Source organism: Ambystoma mexicanum, chromosome 4p (genome assembly GCF_040938575.1).
Source record: "Ambystoma mexicanum isolate Mex_15411 chromosome 4p, UKY_AmexF1_1, whole genome shotgun sequence".
Taxonomy (NCBI): Eukaryota; Metazoa; Chordata; class Amphibia; order Caudata; family Ambystomatidae; genus Ambystoma; species Ambystoma mexicanum.
This window is the reverse complement of record NC_090927.1, coordinates 844,273,976-844,278,975: the sequence shown is the minus strand read 5'-3', so window position 1 is coordinate 844,278,975 and position 5,000 is coordinate 844,273,976. Positions and strand designations below refer to the sequence as shown.

The window sequence follows — 5,000 nt, the reverse complement described above, 5'->3', positions numbered from 1 at the left end:
GCTGCATGGCTTAGCTTACTAAATGCAAATGCATAAGAGTAATATTCTTAGCATTCCTAGAGCCTACGGCCACACCACACTGAATGCACCTTATCTCGTCTGATCTCGGAAGTTAAGCAGTGTCAGGCCTAGTTAGTACCTGGATGGGAGACTGCCTGGGAATACCAGGTGCTGTAGGCTTTTTTGTGCTCCAAGTTCAGGAAGTGAGCCCTTTCTCAATTGCCTTTTAAAACTGCAAGGTCTAGCCGACTAGATGCTTAAAAGTACAAAACTCACAAGGCCCAGAGCCTACGGCCACACCACACTGAATGCGCCCGATCTCATCTGATCTCGGAAGCTAAGCAGTGTCGGGCCTCGTTAGTACCTGGATGGGAGACCGCCTGGGAATACCAGGTGCTGTAGGCTTTTTTGTGCTCCAAGTTCAGGAAGTGAGCCATTTCTCAATTGCCATTCAAAACTGCAAGGTCTAGCTGACTAGATGCTTAAAAGTACAAAACTCACTAGGCCCAGAGACTACGGACACACCACACTGATTGCGCCCGATCTCGTCTGATCTCGGAAGCTAAGCAGTGTCGGGCCTAGTTAGTACCTGGATGGGAGACCACCTGGGAATACCAGGTGCTGTAGGCTTTTTTGTGCTCCAAGTTCAGGAAGTGAGCCATTTCACAATTGCCTTTCAAAACTGCAAGGTCTAGCCGACTAGATGCTTAAAAGTACAAAACTCACTAGGCCCAGAGCCTACGGCCACACCACACTGAATGCGCCTGATCTCGTCTGATCTCAGAAGCTAAGCAGTGTCGGGCCTAGTTAGTACCTGGATGGGAGACTGCCTGGGAATACCAGGTGCTGTAGGCTTTTTTGTACTCCAAGTTCAGGAAGTGAGCCATTTCTCAATTGCCTTTCAAAACTGCAAGGTCTAGCCGACTAGATGCTTAAAAGTACAAAACTCACAAGGCCCAGAGCCTACGGACACACCACACTGATTGCGCCCGATCTCGTCTGATCTCGGAAGCTAAGCAGTGTCGGGCCTAGTTAGTACCTGGATGGGAGACAACCTGGGAATACCAGGTGCTGTAGGCTTTTTTGTGCTCCAAGTTCAGGAAGTGAGCCATTTCACAATTGCCTTTCAAAACTGCAAGGTCTAGCCGACTAGATGCTTAAAAGTACAAAACTCACTAGGCCCAGAGCCTACGGCCACACCACACTGAATGCGCCTGATCTCGTCTGATCTCAGAAGCTAAGCAGTGTCGGGCCTAGTTAGTACCTGGATGGGAGACCGCCTGGGAATACCAGGTGCTGTAGGCTTTTTTGTACTCCAAGTTCAGGAAGTGAGCCATTTCTCAATTGCCTTTCAAAACTGCAAGGTCTAGCCGACTAGATGCTTAAAAGTACAAAACTCACTAGGCCCAGAGCCTACGGCCACACCACACTGAATGCGCCCGATCTCGGAAGCTAAACAGGGTCAGGCCTAGTTAGTACCTGGATGGGAGACTGCCTGGGAATACCAGGTGCTGTAGGCTTTTTTGTGCTCCATGATTAGTAATTGCGCAACTTCTCAATTATTTTTCAAATTTGGTATGTTTCCAAAATAATTGTATCCCGTTTTATAGCGGAAATGTTGGACAACATCATGAGGGCTGGAGCTACCTTTTTACATAGAATTAGCATACAGGTAGTGTGTTCATGGGTAATAAATCGACTTTCACATGTAATGCAGTACAGAGAATATTGAGTCCTTCAAGAGGCATGAAAGAAAACCATTATTGTGTTGATTGTTCTCTCCACCTCCCTGCAACAGACACAGGATGGATGAATTAAAGTTATCCTACCAGACATAGGAGTCCTGAATGGGCCCACCAGTCTTATATATCTCGCCTGATCGAGCCTGATCGAGCGATGAGCGTGGTATCATGTTGCAAGTGGCTGCATGGCTTAGCTTACTAAATGCAAATGCATAAGAGTAATATTCTTAGCATTCCTAGAGCCTACGGCCACACCACACTGAATGCACCTTATCTCGTCTGATCTCGGAAGTTAAGCAGTGTCAGGCCTAGTTAGTACCTGGATGGGAGACTGCCTGGGAATACCAGGTGCTGTAGGCTTTTTTGTGCTCCAAGTTCAGGAAGTGAGCCCTTTCTCAATTGCCTTTTAAAACTGCAAGGTCTAGCCGACTAGATGCTTAAAAGTACAAAACTCACAAGGCCCAGAGCCTACGGCCACACCACACTGAATGCGCCCGATCTCATCTGATCTCGGAAGCTAAGCAGTGTCGGGCCTCGTTAGTACCTGGATGGGAGACCGCCTGGGAATACCAGGTGCTGTAGGCTTTTTTGTGCTCCAAGTTCAGGAAGTGAGCCATTTCTCAATTGCCATTCAAAACTGCAAGGTCTAGCTGACTAGATGCTTAAAAGTACAAAACTCACTAGGCCCAGAGACTACGGACACACCACACTGATTGCGCCCGATCTCGTCTGATCTCGGAAGCTAAGCAGTGTCGGGCCTAGTTAGTACCTGGATGGGAGACCACCTGGGAATACCAGGTGCTGTAGGCTTTTTTGTGCTCCAAGTTCAGGAAGTGAGCCATTTCACAATTGCCTTTCAAAACTGCAAGGTCTAGCCGACTAGATGCTTAAAAGTACAAAACTCACTAGGCCCAGAGCCTACGGCCACACCACACTGAATGCGCCTGATCTCGTCTGATCTCAGAAGCTAAGCAGTGTCGGGCCTAGTTAGTACCTGGATGGGAGACTGCCTGGGAATACCAGGTGCTGTAGGCTTTTTTGTACTCCAAGTTCAGGAAGTGAGCCATTTCTCAATTGCCTTTCAAAACTGCAAGGTCTAGCCGACTAGATGCTTAAAAGTACAAAACTCACAAGGCCCAGAGCCTACGGCCACACCACACTGAATGCGCCCGATCTCGTCTGATCTCGGAAGCTAAGCAGTGTCGGGCCTTGTTAGTACCTGGATGGGAGACCGCCTGGGAATACCAGGTGCTGTAGGCTTTTTTGTGCTCCAAGTTCAGGAAGTGAGCCATTTCTCAATTGCCTTTCAAAACTGCAAGGTCTAGCTGACTAGATGCTTAAAAGTACAAAACTCACTAGGCCCAGAGCCTACGGCCACACCACACTGATTGCGCCCGATCTCGTCTGATCTCAGAAGCTAAGCAGTGTCGGGCCTAGTTAGTACCTGGATGGGAGACCACCTGGGAATACCAGGTGCTGTAGGCTTTTTTGTACTCCAAGTTCAGGAAGTGAGCCATTTCACAATTGCCTGTCAAAACTGCAAGGTCTAGCCGACTAGATGCTTAAAAGTACAAAACTCCAGAGCCTACGGCCACACCACACTGAATGCGCCCGATCTCGGAAGCTAAGCAGGGTCGGGCCTAGTTAGTACCTGGATGGGAGACTGCCTGGGAATACCAGGTGCTGTAGGCTTTTTTGTGCTCCATGATTAGTAATTGCGCAACTTCTCAATTATTTTTCAAATTTGGTATGTTTCCAAAATAATTGTATCCCGTTTTATAGCGGAAATGTTGGACAACATCATGAGGGCTGGAGCTACCTTTTTACATAGAATTAGCATACAGGTAGTGTGTTCATGGGTAATAAATCGACTTTCACATGTAATGCAGTACAGAGAATATTGAGTCCTTCAAGAGGCATGAAAGAAAACCATTATTGTGTTGATTGTTCTCTCCACCTCCCTGCAACAGACACAGGATGGATGAATTAAAGTTATCCTACCAGACATAGGAGTCCTGAATGGGCCCACCAGTCTTATATATCTCGCCTGATCGAGCCTGATCGAGCGATGAGCGTGGTATCATGTTGCAAGTGGCTGCATGGCTTAGCTTACTAAATGCAAATGCATAAGAGTAATATTCTTAGCGTTCCTAGAGCCTACGGCCACACCACACTGAATGCACCCGATCTCGTCTGATCTCGGAAGTTAAGCAGTGTCAGGCCTAGTTAGTACCTGGATGGGAGACCGCCTGGGAATACCAGGTGCTGTAGGCTTTTTTGTGCTCCAAGTTCAGGAAGTGAGCCCTTTCTCAATTGCCTTTTAAAACTGCAAGGTCTAGCCGACTAGATGCTTAAAAGTACAAAACTCACAAGGCCCAGAGCCTACGGCCACACCACACTGAATGCGCCCGATCTCGTCTGATCTCGGAAGCTAAGCAGTGTCGGGCCTCGTTAGTACCTGGATGGGAGACCGCCTGGGAATACCAGGTGCTGTAGGCTTTTTTGTGCTCCAAGTTCAGGAAGTGAGCCATTTCTCAATTGCCTTTCAAAACTGCAAGGTCTAGCTGACTAGATGCTTAAAAGTACAAAACTCACAAGGCCCAGAGCCTACGGCCACACCACACTGAATGCGCCCCATCTCGTCTGATCTCGGAAGCTAAGCAGTGTCGGGCCTCGTTAGTACCTGGATGGGAGACCGCCTGGGAATACCAGGTGCTGTAGGCTTTTTTGTGCTCCAAGTTCAGGAAGTGAGCCATTTCTCAATTGCCTTTCAAAACTGCAAGGTCTAGCTGACTAGATGCTTAAAAGTACAAAACTCACTAGGCCCAGAGCCTACGGCCACACCACACTGATTGCGCCCGATCTCGTCTGATCTCGGAAGCTAAGCAGTGTCGGGCCTAGTTAGTACCTGGATGGGAGACCACCTGGGAATACCAGGTGCTGTAGGCTTTTTTGTACTCCAAGTTCAGGAAGTGAGCCATTTCACAATTGCCTTTCAAAACTGCAAGGTCTAGCCGACTAGATGCTTAAAAGTACAAAACTCACTAGGCCCAGAGCCTACGGCCACACCACACTGAATGCGCCCGATCTCGGAAGCTAAGCAGGGTCGGGCCTAGTTAGTACCTGGATGGGAGACTGCCTGGGAATACCAGGTGCTGTAGGCTTTTTTGTGCTCCATGATTAGTAATTGCGCAACTTCTCAATTATTTTTCAAATTTGGTATGTTTCCAAAATAATTGTATCCCGTTTTATAGCGGA

General features: G+C 48.1%; 14 non-coding genes and 5 pseudogenes across 14 annotated transcripts; all 19 read left to right on the top strand.

Annotated features, from left to right (window-relative positions):
• Positions 1–61: 61 nt before the first annotated feature.
• Positions 62–180, top strand: LOC138455562 (5S ribosomal RNA; annotated as a pseudogene).
• Positions 181–286: 106 nt separating this feature from the next.
• Positions 287–405, top strand: LOC138461026 (5S ribosomal RNA). The gene has a single exon (XR_011263671.1). It is a non-coding gene; the product is annotated as a 5S ribosomal RNA (ribosomal RNA).
• Positions 406–511: 106 nt separating this feature from the next.
• Positions 512–630, top strand: LOC138454442 (5S ribosomal RNA). Its single transcript, XR_011261119.1, has one exon. It is a non-coding gene; the product is annotated as a 5S ribosomal RNA (ribosomal RNA).
• A 106-nt stretch (positions 631–736) lies between these two features.
• LOC138462800 (5S ribosomal RNA) lies at positions 737–855 on the top strand. The gene has a single exon (XR_011265389.1). It is a non-coding gene; the product is annotated as a 5S ribosomal RNA (ribosomal RNA).
• A 106-nt stretch (positions 856–961) lies between these two features.
• LOC138455301 (5S ribosomal RNA) lies at positions 962–1,080 on the top strand. The gene has a single exon (XR_011261939.1). It is a non-coding gene; the product is annotated as a 5S ribosomal RNA (ribosomal RNA).
• A 106-nt stretch (positions 1,081–1,186) lies between these two features.
• On the top strand, positions 1,187–1,305 carry LOC138454996 (5S ribosomal RNA). Its single transcript, XR_011261646.1, has one exon. It is a non-coding gene; the product is annotated as a 5S ribosomal RNA (ribosomal RNA).
• A 106-nt stretch (positions 1,306–1,411) lies between these two features.
• Positions 1,412–1,520, top strand: LOC138459042 (5S ribosomal RNA; annotated as a pseudogene).
• Positions 1,521–1,983: 463 nt separating this feature from the next.
• Positions 1,984–2,102, top strand: LOC138455561 (5S ribosomal RNA; annotated as a pseudogene).
• A 106-nt stretch (positions 2,103–2,208) lies between these two features.
• On the top strand, positions 2,209–2,327 carry LOC138461025 (5S ribosomal RNA). Its single transcript, XR_011263670.1, has one exon. It is a non-coding gene; the product is annotated as a 5S ribosomal RNA (ribosomal RNA).
• A 106-nt stretch (positions 2,328–2,433) lies between these two features.
• Positions 2,434–2,552, top strand: LOC138454441 (5S ribosomal RNA). The gene has a single exon (XR_011261118.1). It is a non-coding gene; the product is annotated as a 5S ribosomal RNA (ribosomal RNA).
• A 106-nt stretch (positions 2,553–2,658) lies between these two features.
• Positions 2,659–2,777, top strand: LOC138462798 (5S ribosomal RNA). The gene has a single exon (XR_011265387.1). It is a non-coding gene; the product is annotated as a 5S ribosomal RNA (ribosomal RNA).
• Positions 2,778–2,883: 106 nt separating this feature from the next.
• Positions 2,884–3,002, top strand: LOC138461110 (5S ribosomal RNA). The gene has a single exon (XR_011263747.1). It is a non-coding gene; the product is annotated as a 5S ribosomal RNA (ribosomal RNA).
• Positions 3,003–3,108: 106 nt separating this feature from the next.
• On the top strand, positions 3,109–3,227 carry LOC138464239 (5S ribosomal RNA). Its single transcript, XR_011266821.1, has one exon. It is a non-coding gene; the product is annotated as a 5S ribosomal RNA (ribosomal RNA).
• Positions 3,228–3,325: 98 nt separating this feature from the next.
• Positions 3,326–3,434, top strand: LOC138457040 (5S ribosomal RNA; annotated as a pseudogene).
• A 463-nt stretch (positions 3,435–3,897) lies between these two features.
• LOC138461434 (5S ribosomal RNA) lies at positions 3,898–4,016 on the top strand. The gene has a single exon (XR_011264050.1). It is a non-coding gene; the product is annotated as a 5S ribosomal RNA (ribosomal RNA).
• A 106-nt stretch (positions 4,017–4,122) lies between these two features.
• LOC138462137 (5S ribosomal RNA) lies at positions 4,123–4,241 on the top strand. Its single transcript, XR_011264741.1, has one exon. It is a non-coding gene; the product is annotated as a 5S ribosomal RNA (ribosomal RNA).
• A 106-nt stretch (positions 4,242–4,347) lies between these two features.
• Positions 4,348–4,466, top strand: LOC138454862 (5S ribosomal RNA). The gene has a single exon (XR_011261519.1). It is a non-coding gene; the product is annotated as a 5S ribosomal RNA (ribosomal RNA).
• A 106-nt stretch (positions 4,467–4,572) lies between these two features.
• LOC138460348 (5S ribosomal RNA) lies at positions 4,573–4,691 on the top strand. The gene has a single exon (XR_011263116.1). It is a non-coding gene; the product is annotated as a 5S ribosomal RNA (ribosomal RNA).
• Positions 4,692–4,797: 106 nt separating this feature from the next.
• On the top strand, positions 4,798–4,906 carry LOC138457039 (5S ribosomal RNA; annotated as a pseudogene).
• The last annotated feature ends 94 nt before the right edge of the window (positions 4,907–5,000 follow it).